Genomic DNA, 18,742 nt, shown 5'->3' on the forward strand with positions numbered 1-18,742 from the left:
CTTAAAGTAATGATGGCCAGTCTTTTCTGTACTTAGAATTTGAATTATGGCAAGAAAAAAGCAGTTAACAGTCTATTCAGTAGGACTATCAGCTGTGTATCAGACTTCAGCACAACACAACTGATGGTCCCAACGCCATTTATAAGGCAAGAAATCCCACTTATTAAACCTGACAGAGCACACCTGTGAAGTGAAAACTATTTCCGGTGACTACCTCTTGAAGCTTATCAAGAGAATGCCAAGAGTGTGCAAAGCAGTAATCAAAGCAAAAGGTGGCTACTTTGAAGAACCTAGAATTTTCAATTGTTTCACACTATTTTGTTAATTATATAATTCGACATGTGTTAATTCATAGTTTTGATGCCTTCAGAGTGAATCTACAATTTTCATAGTCATGAAAATAAAGAAAACTGTTTGGATGAGAAGGTGTGTCCAAACTTTTGGTCTGTACTGTATATGTCTTGTATTTTCCACACCAGTTTCTACATTCTTCTAATATTGCACAGACTGAATTGAGCAGGGTTCCCCAACTGTAGTCGTCAAGGCCCACCAACAGATCGATCATGTTTTAAAGATTTACTTTTTTATTGCTCAGGTGACACCGAAGCAATGGAATTCCTTAAAACATGATCTGTTGGTGGGCCTTGAGGACTGGAGTTGGGGAACCCTGCTCGATTCAGTCTGCAATATTAGAAGAATGTAGAGACTGGTGTGGAAAATACAAGTCATATAGATTTAGTGTTTTTGACACCAGATATCTCCATTACTGAGACATGTTTCTTTTTTCAGTCTTGGAGACATGTGGTGTCAAAAAAACAAATCTATATGACTTGTATTTTCACCACCAGTCTCTTCAATCTTCTAATATTGCACAGACTGAATCGAGCCGGGTTCCCCAACTCCAGTCCTCAAGGCCAACCAACAGATCATGTTTTAAGGAATTCCATTGCTCCGGAGATAACTGCTTCACCTGAGCCAAAAAAAAGGACATGACCTGTTGGTGGGCCTTGAGGACTAGAGTTGGGGAACACTGGAATCGAGGATGGTGTTGAGTGCAAGGCATATCTATTGTTACCTTGCCTATTTTTTTTATTACCATCATCATTTAACTATTTTTGAGACAAGGCAAGGGGATTGTTGATATACCTTGTAATTAACCACATACTCTATTAAGTGTGTGTTGAATAAACTGATGCAAAAAAAGGGGGGGAGACAAAGTGCAATAGGGTCTTATCCACGTTACAAAGGACAGTATATCTTGAAATATGCTAACCTGATTAGGAAGAGATAAGAGCTTGTAGGTAGTGGCTGCTGCAGATCCACAGGTCTTCTGTGACCAGAAGAAATGATAAATCCAAAGGGAGTTAGTAGCTATATTCCGCACTGCCGCTTTAGACAAATTCCAGGAGAGTGCTGTATGATTGCAGTGGTTTTATTCTACGCGTTTCAGAGGTCACATGCCTCCTTCATCAGGAAATACCACAAAATACATACAGGTATCACAGACATAAATAGGTTTGAAAGGACGCTGGATTTAAAAAAAATGAGCGCCAATAAGTCAGATCATGCAGTGTCAAAGTTCAATGACACCACATGGTTAACAGTTTACTTTTGTAATATATCCTAGGTGAACTGTTAACCATGTGGTGTCATTGAACTTTGACACTGCATCATCTGACTTGTTGGCGCTCATTTTTTTTGAAATCCAACGTCCTTTCTAACCTATTTATGTCTGTGATACCTGTATGTATTTTGTGGTATTTCCTGATGAAGGGGGCATGTGACCCCTGAAACGCGTAGAATAAAACCACTGCAATCATACAGCACTCTCCTGGAATTTGTCTAAAGCGGCAGCGTGGGATATAGCTACGAACTCCCTTTGGATTTATCATTTGAATAAACTGATGACATGATGGTGAAAATAAATGTTGTATTTACAAGGCCAGGGTATTTGTGAAGTATCATAACTATCACACCTGGCCAGGTGAATACACATGAGTTTTAACCTGCAGCGTTGCTTCAGTCTCCATATATTTGAAGCAGACAGTAGCGATGCTGCAGTTTAAGTCATGTGTATTCTGCCCATGTGTGATAAGTCAGTATGCATTAGTTTGTGCGTCCTCACTTCAGCATGACACCAGGCCTGGGTATTGTAGAAGTTGTATAAACTTTATTATGTCTCCAGTGTGCGTTCAAACTCAAGCCACAGTGGTGATCCTACAAATAATATTTATAGTCACATGTTTAGGTGTCATAAAAAGTGAAGGATGCCAGTGCATCCACAAATCACTATTTGTAAAATTGGCCCATGTGACACAAATATTATTTGTATTATCTCCACCATCGCTGCTAATTGAACACACATTGTAGAGATGATAAAGGTCATACAACTTGTGTGTGTATGTATAGTCACCTGGTCAGGAGTACTAGTAAATTCATGATGCACAAAACAGCATCCTAAATTCACTGGTACACCTGCCAGTTGATAATAGTATTGGGAGTGTAAAAAGACATAATGCATTTAGTACAGGTATCAAAACAGTGTTTTTATTAACATACCAACAAGAAATTTTTTTTTACACCATTTGCTCTTGCCATTCCACCCATCCTACATCTGAGTTGAAGTAGGCCGCAAATTGGTCCCTCATTTGGTCAACTTCAAGCGATGACTTGAGAGGGTGCTGAGTAAATTCAGGTAATGGGTTAGGAGCAATATCATCAAGATCTAAGTTTGGGTGCTCTCTAGCCATGACAAAATTATGTAGAACCACACAGGCCTTCACCACCTCATCCACTGTTTCCAGTTTCAGATTAATGGCTGTGCCGAGAATGCGCCATCTGGATACAAGTATACCAAAGGCACACTCAACAGGTCTTCTGGCCCTGATCAGCCTGTAATTAAAAATTCTTTTGGAGTGGTCCAAGTCCCGGCTGGAGTAGGGCTTGAGCAGGTTTTGGCCTCATCCCCATCCATTACAAAGGGCTGTGGGGGACCTTCGGTGTTGGGAAGAGGCCGTGGCATGGGAAAATTGAACTGGTTGCCATACAATCTCCGGCACATGTCCTGAGTTCTTAAAGGCCTGGGAGTCATTCCCACGGCCAAGTGCCCCAATGTCCACTGCAATAAACATACAGTCTGCATCCGCAATGGCCATGAGTACAGTAGAAAAGTACTTTTTATAGTTGTAGTACTCAGATCCAGTTCTTTTTGGGTTGATAATCCGGATGTGTTTCCCATCAACTGCTCCCAAACAGTTGGGGAAATTGCAGACTGTCCAGAATTTTTCGGCAATTTCCAACCACTTTTCTGCGGTGGGCAGGGGCATGAATTCTGGACAGAGAACGTTCCACAAAGCCCAGCAGGTGTCCGCTACAATTCCAGACAACGTGGATATTCCAATACGGTACTGGAAGTGGAGTGAAGAGAGGGTCTCTCCAGTAGCTAGGAATCTGGGAAACCAAGAAAAAACAAAATTTATTATTTATGTATATGGATTTTTAAAATACCAAAAATAAAATAAAAAAATTCATAAAAATACATCTGCAGCCTTTTGTTCACTACATGCCATAAAAAAAATACCGCATCCACAATAAAGAAAATTATGCAGGCGTTGGTTTTGCAATACTACGTATCGTAATGAAACCAGGGGCCGTTCCTAAGGAGTAATCACAGTACGGAGCTGCGTGTCCTGTCTCTGGATGGCTTCTTGGACACGACCAAGCAAATTGTTAAAGCTTTCTTGGGACATCCGGGTATAATCAGTAAATTTCTCCGGGTTTGCCTGTAGCTCACTGTAGAGGGTGTGGTACGCTCCACGGCTCTCCCTGAGTTCAATAATGGGATGTATCCACAAACGCCACCGCTGCCATCTTCGCTGCCTCTCTCTCCCTTTGTGGATGGCAAGCAACTGCATAAGCCTGAGCCATCCTGATGTCCAGATCCAAGTCAAAGTAAAAACCCTTCCAACGCAGATCCATGTTTCACAAAGGAAAATGCAAGCAAATGAATAAAGAATTCCCATAACACACGCCCACTGATGTCCCATTGGTGGAGTCTGTTGCAAGAATTTTTCAAGGATTTTTCTCCTGTGAAATGTAACACTTAGACTACCATTGTGCATAAAAAACGTAAACGCATGTATAAACGCATAAAAACGCTGCAATTTTTTTGTCGCAATGCGCACAATAATGCTACAAAAAATGCAGCGTTTACAAGCGTTTGCACGCGTTTTTGACATGCGTTTCATGTGCGCTCGATACGCTGCCCAAAAAGGTGCAAGTGTGAAACTAGCCTTAGGATAAAAGCCAAATCAGAATCTCAATTTGCAGACACAGTGTTTCGAGCTATTGGCTCTCGTCAGTGCAATAGTGATAAAAAAATGTGCAAAACCGCATCATAACAAGTATCTAGAATGTGCAAATTGCAAATAAACCATTATCACTTTATCAATAGGTCCATGTAATTTGCACTATACATATATTTTTTTGCAAAAACAAACATCCATATATATATTTCTTTGTACTTGTTTGCAGTCTTTGCACCTCATTGCTGCTAAAACCCTTTGCCCTTTATTTTTTCCTGCACCAGGCTCATGAGATATAGGGATTACTTTGTTACAATTGTGGATCTATTATTTTCATTTGCAAGATCCTACAATCCCCTTTATTATAAGCGGTTCAATTGACTTTTACACTATGACCCTGATCAAAAGTTTACATACCCCATTTCTTAATACCATGTATTGCTCCCTTTAACATCAATGACAGCTTGAAGTCTTTTGTAGTAGTTGTGGATGAGGTTCTTTATTTCCTCAGATGATAAAGCTGCCCACTCTTCTTGGCAAAAAGCCTCCAGTTCCTGTAAATTCCTGGGCTGTCTAGCATAAACTGCGCGCTTGAAATCTCCCCAGTGTGGCTCAATGATATTGAGTTCAGAAGACTGAGATGGCCACTCCAGAACCTTCACTTTGTTCTGCTGTAGCTAATGAAAGGTCGACTTGACCTTGTGTTTTGGATCATTGTCATGTTGGAACGTCCAAGCACGTACCATGCGCAGCAGTATTTGCTGATATGTGCTGCATTCATCTTTCCTTCAACTTTTACCAGGTTTCCTGTGCCTTTGTACCTCACACATCCCCAAAACATCAGTGATCCACCTCCGTGGTTTACAGTAGGAATAGTGTTCCTTTCATCATAGGCCTTGTTGACCTCTCTCCAAATGTAGCGTTTATGGTTGTGGCCAAAAAGTGCAATTTTGGTATCATCACTCCAAATTACATTGTTTCAGAAGTTTTGATGCTTGTCTCTGTGCTGTTTTGCGTATTGTAGGCGAGATACTTTGTTGCATTTGCGCAGTACTGGCTTTCTTCTGGCAACTCGACCATGAAGCTCATTTTTCTTCAAGTGCCTCCTTATTGTGCATTTTGAAACAGCCACACCGCTAGTCTTAAGGGAGTCCAGGATTTCAGCTGATGTTATTTGTGGGTTTTTTTTTTTTTCATCCAGAACAATTTTCCTGGCAGTTGTGGATGAAAGTTTTGATGGTCAATATCACCATTACACACTGAATGGTAAACCACTGGGTAAATCTGACATGGAGAAGGACTTGGGGATCCTAGTTAATGATAAACTTACCTGGAGCAGCCAGTGCCAGGCAGCGGCTGCCAAGGCAAACAGGATCATGGGGTGCATTAAAAGAGGTCTGGATACACATGATGAGAGCATTATACTGCATCTGTACAAATCTCTGGTTAGACCGCACATGGAGTACTGTGTACAGTTTTGGGCACCGGTGCTCAGGAAGGATATAATGGAACTAGAGCGGGTACAAAGGAGGGCAACAAAATTAATAAAGGGGATGGGGGAACTACAATACCCAGAGAGATTAGCAAAATTAGGATTATTTAGTCTAGAAAAAAGACGACTGAGGGGTGATCTAATAACCATGTATAGGTATATAAGGGGACAATACAAAAATCTCTCCGAGGATCTGTTTATACCAAGGAAGGTGACGGTCACAAGGAGGCATTCTCTGCGTCTGGAGGAGAAAAGGTTTTTCCACCAACAAAGAAGAGGATTCTTTTCTGTTAGGGCAGTGAGAATCTGGAATTCCCTGCCTGAGGAGGTGGTGATGGCGAACTCAGTCGAAGTGTTCAAGAGAGGCCTGGATGTCTTCCTGGAGCGTAACAATATTGTATCTTACAGTTATTGTTAGGTTCTTTAGAAGGACGTAGATCTGGGGATTTATTCTGACAGAATTTTATAGGCTGAACTGGGTGGACTAATGTCTTTTTTCGGCATTACTAACTATGTTACTATGGTCTACCTGACCGTGTGTCACATGCCCCGTCCTGAGTGACACGGCCAGCAGGCCGGTAACTGATACAACAGGACGCGGCACGTGTAATTGTCCTATGTGACGCGGCCTGCAGGCCGGTAACTAATACAATAAGACAAGAGTATAGGGAAAGCCTGGGTAACAATAACAATGGTGGCCCTGCGATAGGGAACGGGGAAGTGGAGACCTCCTGCACTCCCCTGAGTCAGTGTCTCTACACTCCTAACGTTCCCTAGGCCGGTTCCGCACTGGGTGCCGATCAGGAACCTAAAAACCCTGACTCGACCTGCACCTAAACCCTCACTAGGGAATTGGTCGGTGCGGAAACTAATCCCACCTGAGTGCAGCTCTACACCATAGCTGCCACTCTACCAAGCAATGCCAGCCCTCCTTGCAGACACCATAGCTGACACTCCACCATTCCATGCCAGCCCTCCTTGCAGACACCATAGCTGCTACTCCAGCACTCTGACTGGGCTGCCCGTGACTCTCGTTCAGCTCCAACCTTCACCCAGGCTTGCTTGCAAATGAGGAACTATCACCAACAGTGATTAACACCTGATACTCTTTTATAGAGCAATCACGCCTGTTACATAATCACGTGCACAAACTAAGGTAACCAGAGTGCATGACCCTAATGGCCACCAGGGGGAAAACTACAACAGAAATCACCACAGTGCAATAGTCCTAATGGCCACCGGGGGCAAAAACCAAACCTTGGCACACAGCCAAAGGAAAAAAAAAGGTTACTTTGTGCATTTAATCTGTCAGATCCAACCTGGATCGTGAGACCATGGTTTTGTTTTTACAGAGCCCCTGATTTTCCATTTGTTAATCACAGTTTGAATGCTGATGACTGGCATTATCAATTCCTTGGATATCTTTTTGTATCTCTTTCCTGTTTTATACAATTCAACTACCTTTTCCCGTAGATCCGGTGACAATTCTTTAGCTTTCTCCATGACTCGCAATCCAGAAAAGTCAGTGGCTGGATGAAAGATGCAAGAGTCTGTCTGGATCCCAGAAACTCACTCAGCTTTTATGCACACACACTGATTACATGCAAAGAGGTCACAGGTTACCTTTAGTAGCCAGTCAATCTCATTTGTGCATGTTATCAGGGCAAAATCACCAGGGCATATAAACTTTTGATCAGGGTCATTGGATGTTTTGGGTTGTCATGATTTAAAAAGGGAAAACACAGTCGTTTGACAATAAATAGCTTCACCCAACCACTAACCATGAGTGGAGAAAAAGTTTTGGTATTATCATTCATATTCTCTGAAAAAAGGCCAAGAAAGCAAAAATTCTTCCGAGGTATGTAAACTTTTGAGTACAACTGTACTTTTTCCTTTGCATTACGCTGTCCAATCATAAAAAGGCACTGTGATACAAGAGAAAAAAAAAATGCCCAAAGAGAATGCCAGACTAGGCAGTCTCGATATGATCTTGTAATTGTTGAATTATTACACTGCAGTGACTTACATTGTCTGTACATGACCCCTGTCAATTTCTCAATTTTAAAGTGCTGCAGAATATAAATAAATTATTATTATTACATTATTAATGATGTGTATTACTTGGTCATGCTGAGAACTACTCACTCTCTTCACTTACTATCTTTCCAGCACTGGGAAAGTAGGAGACCTTTGATATAATATGATTACAGCGCCAAGAGACCAGCCTCTGAGAAGTGAACATCATCATGTAAGCAACATTTGTCGTATACAACGCTTTGGTTCCACCCTAACTCTACAGCTCTCCTCCCCTTCTGGCACTGTAATGAATTTCTGATTTGGCTGCTTATCCATTTTTCAAGTGGGAATATTATCAGATGAGAATACCGTATATACTCGTGTATAAGCAGAGATGTTCAGCACATTTTTTGTGCTCTAAATGCCCCCTCGGCTTATACACGAGTCATTGTGCAGAAACCAGCGGGGGAGGGGGAGTGGCAGCAGGAGCCTTTGGTTGGGACATCATACTCACCCTCCTGTGCCATTGCTGAACGTCCCTGCATCCTCCATTGTCCCAGGGCTGGCAGCTTTTTCCTGTGTTGAGTGGTCACATGGTACCGCTTATTAAGGTAATGAATATGGATGTGACTCCACTCCCATAGGCGTGGTGTCCATATTTATTACCTTAATGAGCGGTACCATGAGACCGCTCAAGACAGGAAGAAGCTGCCAGCCCTGGGACAACGGAGGATGCAGGGACGTTCAGCGATGGCACAGGAGGGTAAGTATGACGGAGCAGGACGTGGGGGGGGGAGCACGGAGCAGGACGGGGGGAGCACTGAGGAGCACTGAGGAGGATGGGGGAGCACAGGGGAGGACAGGGAGCTGAGCCATACATAGAAGGATAAGATGGAGCAGAGCCATGCAAACTGGGAGGGGGGAGAGCCACACGGAGCAGGACAGGGATGAAGGGACAATGCATACCCGGTTTATACTCGAGTCATTAAGCTTACCCAGTTTTCCGTGGCAAAATTAGGAGCCTCGGCTTATACTCTGTTTGGCTTATACTCGAGTATATACGGTAAGTTATCTGGAAGTATTGCACCATTGCTGTAAAGAAATACATTAATTGCCTCTATTCATCACATTTGCCCTACTCAGAAATATAGTGCTGTGCAAATTAATTGGGACAAAGCATTTTTTTAAGTAAAATTGTAAGTTGGTTACCAGTCAGTGATTCAAACCAGTTTTAACTGCTTTGAACAGGTGTGAGTGCCTGATCAAAGCAGTTAAAACTGGTTTGAATCACTGACTGGTAACCAACTCACGATTTTACTTAAAAAAAATGCTTTGTCCCAATTAATTTGCACAGCACTGTACAGTATTAAAGGTCTAGCTGTAGGAATGAAATAATTTTAATCATGGGTGAACCTACAATATTTTAAATTAGCTTTAAGAAAAAGAAGCTTGTGGATTTTGGGCAGTTTATAATCTGTTTTACAAGAGCTATATAATAATTAAAGGGTATGAATGTGTTTTCAGTCAGCACTTAAAAATGACTTGCGTGATGTCTTAAGCAAATTTCCATTTAAGAAAAATGTACAAGTGAAGCAGAAGGCAAGCAACCTCAAGATCACTGCAGAAAGCCTTACCACGGACATTTAAAGATAAGAAATAAGATATAAGTCGAAGGTTAGTGGAAAAGTAATGGCTTCACCATAAGACCTTAAAATCAATAGTGACATTTTATGGGCAACAAGAAGACACATTGTTGTTTTCTAAGGACAGTTTCTAATGATGTCAGTTTAATAGCTGATGAATTTACTGCTGGCATAGGTAATGCAGCTCAGTGCTTCTCGAAGTTGAAAGTTTAAGTGTATTTCTCCTTTGAAAAACTACAGTAACTGAAATTCTGATGGCCTAATCTGTGATTACTAATAAGAACAGCTATCTAAATTCTGATCATAAGATACCATGTGTCAGCCAAGTACCTTGACTTTTATTGAGTGCACAACTTTTCTATCATATAAGGGTACATTTTGGAAAGCCTAGTGATTGACACAGAGAAGATAGTATATGCTTCGTTGAATTTTGAATTATCAATCCTTTTCATTTTCAAAAGATTATTCCCAGAATTTAAAATTCTGTCACAACCCACAAGGATTGGTCCAGCGGACAGCACAAAAAATATCAACAGGGATGGAAAAAGGGAGAGGATAGCCCTAACAATAGGGAACGAGGGATGGAGCACCTCCAAACACAGCCTGTGCCAATCCCTAAGCTCCCCTAATGCAATATGCGGGTCCTTCCCCCCGCTGCCGTCACGTGCCTAGTCCCTAGCTGTCATTTCAATATACCCTGGCTAGTGCACTGTCTGGCAAGGACGCTCGCCTCACTACTGCTGATGGTGTAAACACAGGGTATAGTGACAAGCACGAGATGGACAAAGACGGGGAACAAGAAAACTTAGCTTTCAAGCTTCTGCTGAAACCTCCACACAGCAGAGGATGCAGAACGAGGACCTCAAGCAGCTGATACATGCTGGCATCAGAGAGCTGCCAACTCGTCGGCTAGTCTCCAGAGAAAAGCTCTATCACCAACAGTCAGCTGATGTGACAGGTGACTATTTTTAAAGGATGGTGGGCGTAATCACCATCCACCTCATTAACCCTTACTGGCCTGAAAGGAGAAAGCTACATTTAAATTATAGCGGAGCCAGAGTTGCCACGAATCCAAACATGAATCGTGACAATATGGTTGTTTTTATTTTTGTTATATTACAGGAGACTTCAGTGGAAATGAGGGGATGATGTGAGTATGGTTTGATTTAGATTCCCTAAAGAAATCTCTGTCATTCTTTCAATTAAAGAACTTTATTCTGACTATGTGTTTATTTACAATATAACTACAGGATTAGTTATATTTGGCTTGATGTTACCGAGCAATACCAAGGTGACATCAACCCCACAAATATGAACCCGACTTGCCACCACCACAGGGCATGTGGTAAGAGCCAGGCAAAGTGCCAGAATTGGCACATCTAATCGATACCGCCTTTACTAAAGCGGTTTTGGGCTGCTATTTTTAGGCTGGGGGAGGGCCAATATCCATGGCCCCTTACCCACCTGAGAATACCAGTCTCAGCTGTCTACTTTAGCTTTGCTGGTTGTCAAAAATCGGGCGACCCAACAACGTTTTTTTTAATTTTTTTTTAATGATTTATTTGAACAAATAATTACCTGGTTGGTTATCAAAAATACAGGGGAACACCATGTTATTTTTATTTATTTATAGTGCAGGCGGCGGCTGATGAATTCTCCCATGAGCTGCTACCTGCTCTCACTGTTAATAGTTGAATACAGCTCTCAACATTGTATCCTGCAGGGGTTCACAAGCCAGCGCCTCATCTACACTAGGACATGATGGGTATGTTCACATGAACATAATTCCCTCTTTCTGCTAATGGGCTTTGTGCAATATGTATGTAATATGTGGAGCTAGTGGCGTCTTTGCCCCAATTGTTTAGCACTTGTTATTAGGATTTTATAACATTGGTCCTGTGTTGGTGTCTATTGCCTCAGCTGACTGAATCTCACCCATAGACAACTGTGCATGATACTGGACTTTGGGCCAGCGGGGGCTGTACTCTCCACCATAGCACCATTAATCTACATTATTTGGGCTAAGTGCAATATGTTATAGGACTGATCATCCTCAGCATAGATTCCCTAGCACAATCCACTTGCATAATTCAATTTTCCCTGCAGTGGTCCTGAGTGGCATAATAATAACTATATGGTTGTTGGTTTGTTTTTCTTTTTGGCTCCGGGCTACTAACTTATTGCCTACTTTACTATTAATTGTCTTGTTTCTCTAACATGTGCCTGTTTATTATTAATAAAATTTGCATTTTTAAGATGGATTTGGATTCAAGCGTTATCTTGTTTCTTTCATTGTATCCTGCTAGGGCTAATTGTAGTGTGAGCAGGGGACCGTTATGTGAGTTGTCACTTCAGCACCCATGGAGTTTCCGAGGCTATTAATATCAGCTCACAACTGTATACTTAGCCTTTACTGGCTATTAAAATGTGTAAACCTAAAAAAATGACATAGGATCCCTCTGTAATTAATAACCAGCAAAGGCTATGCAGACAGCTGTGGGCTATTTATAGCCTAGGAAGGGGCCTTGGATACTGGCCCCCCCCATGCCTAAAACATCAGCTCTCAGCCGCCCCAGAAAAGGTGCATCTCTAAGGAAAGGAGCATTGTGGCTTTTAGTCTCCTCATCTCGGCATGCTTAATATGTCACTCTCTGTAAAGAAGAAAAGTTACCTCTTGGATACCGGTCAGACGCCTCTCACACAACCAAACCAGATCTCACACTTTGCATTGACGAGGCTCGTTAAAGGGTCGACATTGACTTTTTGGATTGCTACTTCCTATAAGGGCAGTTTCACACGTCCTGATAATTCCGGTACCGGAAAAACCAGTACCGGAGCTATCCGTGTCCGTGTGCCCGTGTGCATACGGAGGCCATCCGTGTGCTATCCGTACGTCCGTGTGTACCATCTGTGTGCTGTCCGTGTCCGTGTATTTGAAAAATTAGTTTCAATGTTAACCCTTTGACTTTTAAAAACACACACGGATCGCACACGGACAGCATCCGTGTGCGGTACATGTTTACACAGACCCATTGACTTGTATGGGTCCGTGTGATCCGTGCTGTTGCACAAAAACGGACATGTCAGCGTGTTTTGCACACGGACACACGGTCCGTGAAAACACACTAACATCTGCATAGACACATTCGTTAGAATGTGTCTACGTGTGTCAGTGTGTCCGGTACGTGAGAAAACTGTCACTACACGTACCGGAGACACTGACGTGTGAAACTGCCCTAAGTGGCACTAGAGTTCTTGTTCTCTTCCTCTCTGAAGAGATAATTTGCATAAAAAGTCACACACTCTAAGTTTCTTAGTTTTAAAAATGTATTAGAATAAAAAGGGCGATTCAAAATGGAAGCAGGATGGTCCAATTCTCATAAATGTAAAAATTCACACATTGATTTGTGTATGTAGCCTTAACCACTTTCCAACCGTGCACTCGGGCTGTCCGCACGCGATCGCCATCTGGTGTCAGTTGATTCTCACAGCTGACATCCGGCATTAAGTGCCAGGAGGGATCCTGTACTGCTCCTGGTACTTTAACCCCTTAAATGCTGCGTTGTATTGCAGCATTTTGGGAGCAGGCAAAGGGAAGACATTCCCTCTGCCTTTGGATCAGAGACCCCCCCACATTGCGGTGTCCCGATCGTTGCCATGGTCACCCGATGATGTCGTGACAACATCCGGGTCACCAGAGCTAGGAAAGTTGCTGATCATACACAGTTTGCATAGCATAGGGATACTGCTGCATCCCCATGCTATACAAGCAAACAGCCTGCAAAAATCATAGTCCCATACTTACTGGGAAAAAGTAAAGAAAAGTCAGAGAAAAGTTTAAAAAAAATAGTAAAAATATTTTTAAAAAAACAATACTAAAAAGCAAAATATATTGTACCCATGAATGAATATTTTTATGAAAAAACCCCCCAGAAGTGCACATATTTAGTATTGCCGCATCCGTAACGACCCAACCTATGAAACTGTCCCACTAGTTAACCACTTTAGTGAACATCATAAAAAAATAAATAAAATACAAGGCAAAAAACAATACTTTATCATCATGCAGTCAAACAAAAAGTGGAATAAAGATGATCAATAAAAATAAACATGGTACCTCTAAAAACGTCATCTTGTCCCGCTAAAAAAAACAAGCTGCCATATAGCTCCATCAGCAGAAAAATAAAAAAATTATAGCTCTCAGAATAAAGCAATGCAAAAAGTTATTTTTCTATAAAATAGCTTTTATTGTGTAAAAGCGGCAAAACATAAAAAAGATATAACTGTGGTATCGCTGTAATCGTACTGACATGAAGAATAGTGTTGAGCGATACCGTTCGATACCCAAAAATATCGTATCGGATGGTATCGCCCGATCCCAAAAAAAATATCGGGTATCGCAGATTCCGATACCGGAAGTCCCATTCAAGTCAATGGGACTTCCGGTATCGGAATTTAAAAAAGCCCTTTGTTTCCTTGTTGGCTAATTCTACGTAATTGAAAACAAATAAGAGTCATATAGAATGTATTGTGGGAGGTGGAGGAGACATTAAAGGCATAGTGGTTTATTCAAATCACATGGCATAGCATTAATTCCATTTTTTTTTTTCAAGACGTTCTGAGTTAAAAAGATATTGACTATGTTAACTTTTATATATTTTGTCAGATATGTATGTTTCACAACTTCCATGCTCTTCACCTTCTTTTGTACTTCTCCCACACTTTCTCCTTCATGATCCGCAGCAGTAGCATTTTTTTCATCAACTTTTTCTTCACCTTATTCATCTTCTTCACCTTCTTCCCATTCATTTTTTTTTCAATTCTTCATATTCTTGTTATTCAGCTATTATTAATTTTCATATGCTATTTCTTCATCTTCTTATGGTGACAGGCATTCCTGTAGTACTTATCTATAAAAGTTATAAGATTACACCTTACGTTCTGCCTGTCACAAAAGATTCACAACAGGATTTGTCCGCGTTCAGTTTGGCCTGCAGTAGCAGGCATTTTCCAGGGGCACCACAAGGAGGAACGGACTCACCCCCATTTACTGCTTAGTCTTCTTCTGCTTATAATTTTGATTTCTTCTATGCTGATTTTTAGTCTTATGCTTAATGTTCTTCTGCTTTCTGTTCTTCTGCTTTTGCTTCTTCTGCTTCTTGTTCTTCTGTCTTTTGTTCTGTATCTTGGTGGTTGTCTTCATGTTCTTTGTCCTCTTGGTCTTATTATTTAGGGTCATATTTCTGGTCTTCTTTGGTGTGGCCTTCAGGGTCGTCGTCATGGAGATCAATAAGGATTACCAAAGACAATTTCAAAAAGCTTGATCTTGGAAATGTAGCAGAAGGTACAAGAAGGCTGAGAAACTGGCGAGAACCAGCTGACAGTACTGGAACCCCTAGTGGCAGCAGAAGGAACAATATCCAATGGCACTACTGAGGAACAGCTGACGGTGCTGGACCCCGGTTACTATGCAGGAGGTACCTGTGATAGAAACCACTACCAAGGACCAGCTGACGGTGCTGGACCTCGGATACCGAGATGGAGGCACCTAGGCCAAAGGCTCTGGCGAGAACCACCAGAGTGCTGGAACCCGGATGGGTAGCAGAAGGAACAAGAGCCAATGGCACTACCGAGGACCAACTGACGGTGCTGGACCACGGTTACTAAGCAGAAGGTACCAGTGCTAAAAAGCACTACCAAGGACCAGCTGACTGTGCTGGACCTCGGATACCGAGATGGAGGCACCTAGGCCAAAGGCTCTGGCGAGAACCAGCTGACAGTGCTGGCACCCAGATGGGTAGCAGAAGGAACAAGAGCCAATGGCACTACCGAGGACCAACTGATGGGGCTGGACCACGGTTTCTAAGCAGAAGGTACCTGTGCTAAAAAGCACTACCAAGGACCAGCTGACGGTGCTGGACCTCGGATACCGAGATGGAGGCACCTAGGCCAAAGGCTCTGGCGAGAACCAGCTGACAGTGCTGGAACCCGGGTGGGTAGCAGAAGGTACCCATCCAAAGCAAAGTAGCCAGGCCGCAAGCCGGCCGCAGTTACCGAAACCCACAGTCCTACAGGGGGTCCATGTCCCATTGGCACTACGGATCCAGCCTTCAGTGCCAGTTCCCACAGCCCACATAGGAGTCACCTAAACTGCAGGCACCGTAGAGTCGGCTAACCCGGCCGCAAGACGACAGGACAACGGATTGGTGGCATAGTGACCTTGACACTACCCGGAAACAGCTGGCGTGCTGGAACCAGGCTGGGCAACAGGGAGTACCCGTGCCAAAGACACTGCCGAGCACCAACTGGTGTTGTTGGAACCCAGGGACAATCATGGTGAAGGCCGAGGCCTACTTGGTGGTAGTTTTAGATTGTTTGTAGGCTACAACAGACTGTCAACGTGCTCCAATTAGGCATCTGTCTTCACTCTGTTTCCAGGATTTCACGTGACCACCAACACTGCCAGTTTATGCGTACAGTAGCCGTCTGCCCAATCCACACGTGTTCCTGTGTTACTGGGGTTCTGTAATGTCAGCAGTTCCCCTGATGTGTGTCTGGCAATGTCTCCTGCTCTGTCCACATTCCCACCACTTGTAGTGGGAAGGTGGACAGCGCAGGAGACAGTGCCGGACACACATTGGGGGATCAGCTCACGTAACATAACACCAGGAACACAGGAACAAGTGTGGAATGCGTGGATGGCAACTGTGAGCAGGAACTGGCTGTGTTGGAGGTCAGGGGAAATACTAGAGACAGTGGAGACAGAGGCCAAATCAGAGAATGTTTAAATCAGAAGTAGTTACAATTTGGAGGCAGCAGCAGTTTGCCCTCCACACAGCAGGGGATCAGCTGACGTTACTGACCCCACTTTCACATGAACGAGTGTTTTTTTCTGTGTGGACAGCACTTCCGAGCAACAACTAGCGTTGTTGGAGCCCAGGGACAATCATGGTGTAGGCTGAGGCCTACTAGGAGCCAGGTGTAAATTTGAGGTATTTTGATTTTGGAGGGAGCAGGTGTCATGGTCACGTGTGTCAGGACGCAGATGTTTCCGCTGGGCGAACCCATAACACGTGACCCTGGAAACACCGCCTCCAGTGGGGCGCATTTAAATAATAAAACGTGCCGGTGGATACGCCGCCTCCACCTGGCGAATTTGGGAATTACACGTTATACAAACATTCTGGAAACCCCGCCTCCAGTAAGGCGAATTTAAATAATAAAGGGGGAACCTGGGAAACATTAACAGTGGTGGGCCCTGCGATAGGGAAAAGGGAATTGGAGACCTCCTGAGCTCCCCTGAGCCAGTGTCCCTGCACTCCTGACATTCCCTATGCCGGTTTCGCACCGGGCGCCGCACGCGTACCTCAACGCCCTAGCTCGCCCTGAGCCTAAACCCTCACTAGGGAATAGGTCAGTGCGGAAACTAATCCCACCACTGCACTAATAACACACATGAGGGAAAGAGACAATACAGGGGAAACACCACTTAGCTTTATGCTCTGTGCTTATGCTCCTGCAACAGAGCCCTCCACCTGCGTGCATCTTCTCCACCCGGATCCATCACCATAACAGGATCCTGCACCATAGTGCTGCCTAGGAGCAGAGTCCACCACCACTTGCAGCAGTCCAGTACACAGAGTCCCAAGATGAGTCCAGCCTCTGCCAAGAATCCAAGCATGCTCGAGTCCAGTTCTCAGCAACCAAGTCGAACATGCTGAGTGCAACTCTCTTCCAAGTCGCCACTCCTCTAAGCCATGCCCGCACCTCCCGCCGACACCATAAACTGCGACTCCACCAGGCCATGCCAGTCCTTCCTGCAGACACCATTAGCTGGCACTCGTTCTCTCTGGCTGACTGCGCAGGACTCCTATCCAGCTCCATCCTTCCACCAGGCTCTCCAACAACTAAGCAAGGAATATCACCAGCAGTGAGTGAACACCCGGAGACCCAATTATAGAGTCCAACACCTGAATTATAATTAAGTGCGCATTAACCTAAGGTGCGATACCACTCACCACCACCGGGGACAGTCAAAACACCTTTGAACTGAACCAAATTAAAAAAAGTTCACTGTGCTTTTAATACCGCCAGATCCAACACTGGATCATGACAGCAGGACACTTTGCCATACACACAGCAGGGGATCAGCTGACATTACCGAACCCCACTTTCACATGAACGAGTGTTTTTTTTCTGTGTGGACAGCACTTCCGAGCACCAACTGGCGTTGTTGGAGCCCAGGGACAATTATGGTGTAGGCCAAGGCCTACTAGGAGCCAGGTGTAAATCGGAGGTATTTTGACTTTGGAGGGAGCAAGACACTTTGCCCTCCACACAGCAGGGGATCAGCTGACGTTACCGAACCCCACTTTCACATGAATGAGTGTTTTTTTCTGTGTGGACAGCACTTCCGAGCAACAACTGACGATGTTGCAGCCCAGGGATAGTCATTTTGTAGACTGAGGCCTACATGGAGGCAGTTTAAGATAAGACGTTGTTAGAATTTGGAGGCAGCAGGAGTTTGCCGTACACACAGGAGGGGATCAGCAGACGTTACCGAACCCCACTTTCACATGAACAAGTGTTTTTTTCTGTGTGGACAGCACTTCTGAGCAACAACGGGCATTGCTGTAGCCCAGGAAATAAACTTCAGGTCATAGAAACATGAACACAACAGGAGACCTGGATCCTGTTGCCAGCCAATTATTTATTCTGGAAGAGGACTGACAAATTCAGGTGAGATCCAGGCCTTGTTCATTTTCAGAAAAGTAAGCCGGTCAACATTATCGGCAGATAGTCGCATGCGACGGTCTGTTACCACACCACCTGCAGCACTAAAGACACATTCCGATAATACACTGGCAGCAGGGCAAGCCAGCACCTCCAATGCATACTGGCTAAGCTCTGGCCATGTATCCAGCTTAGAGACCCAATACTTGAACGGGGAAGAGCCGTCTGGGAGTACACTAACAGGGCAAGACAAGTAGTCTGTCACCATCTGACGGAAACGTTGCCCCCTGCTGACTGGAGCCATCTGTGATGGTGTAGCCTTTTGTGGCGGTCCCACAAAACTTTTCCACATTTGGGCCATACTGGCCTTGCCTTGTCCTGCGGCACTGCCTCTGCTACCTCTCTGTGCAGAGCTTCCTCCACTGCCTCTACCCACATGGCTGCTTTGAAAAGCACTACCAGCAATACTTGCGGGGGGAATGGAGAACATGATGGCCTGCACAAGTGTTTCTTGGTACTCCCGCATTTTATGCTCCCGGTTCAACTGTGGTATG

At 43.9% G+C, this 18,742-nt stretch overlaps 1 long non-coding RNA gene across 1 annotated transcript in view; it reads left to right on the forward strand.

The window, feature by feature from the left end:
* The first annotated feature begins 4,487 nt into the window (after positions 1 to 4,487).
* LOC141060533 (uncharacterized) overlaps positions 4,488 to 18,742 on the forward strand; it is a 33,836-nt gene continuing 19,581 nt past the window's right edge. The window contains exon 1 of the long non-coding RNA XR_012222716.1: positions 4,488 to 8,044. This is a non-coding gene — a long non-coding RNA (uncharacterized lncRNA). The remainder of the gene's footprint in view (positions 8,045 to 18,742) is intronic.

The sequence above is a fragment of the Dendrobates tinctorius genome, unplaced genomic scaffold, assembly GCF_039654945.1.
Source record: "Dendrobates tinctorius isolate UK_male_01 unplaced genomic scaffold, ASM3965494v1 ptg000240l, whole genome shotgun sequence".
NCBI classification, from domain to species: Eukaryota; Metazoa; Chordata; class Amphibia; order Anura; family Dendrobatidae; genus Dendrobates; species Dendrobates tinctorius.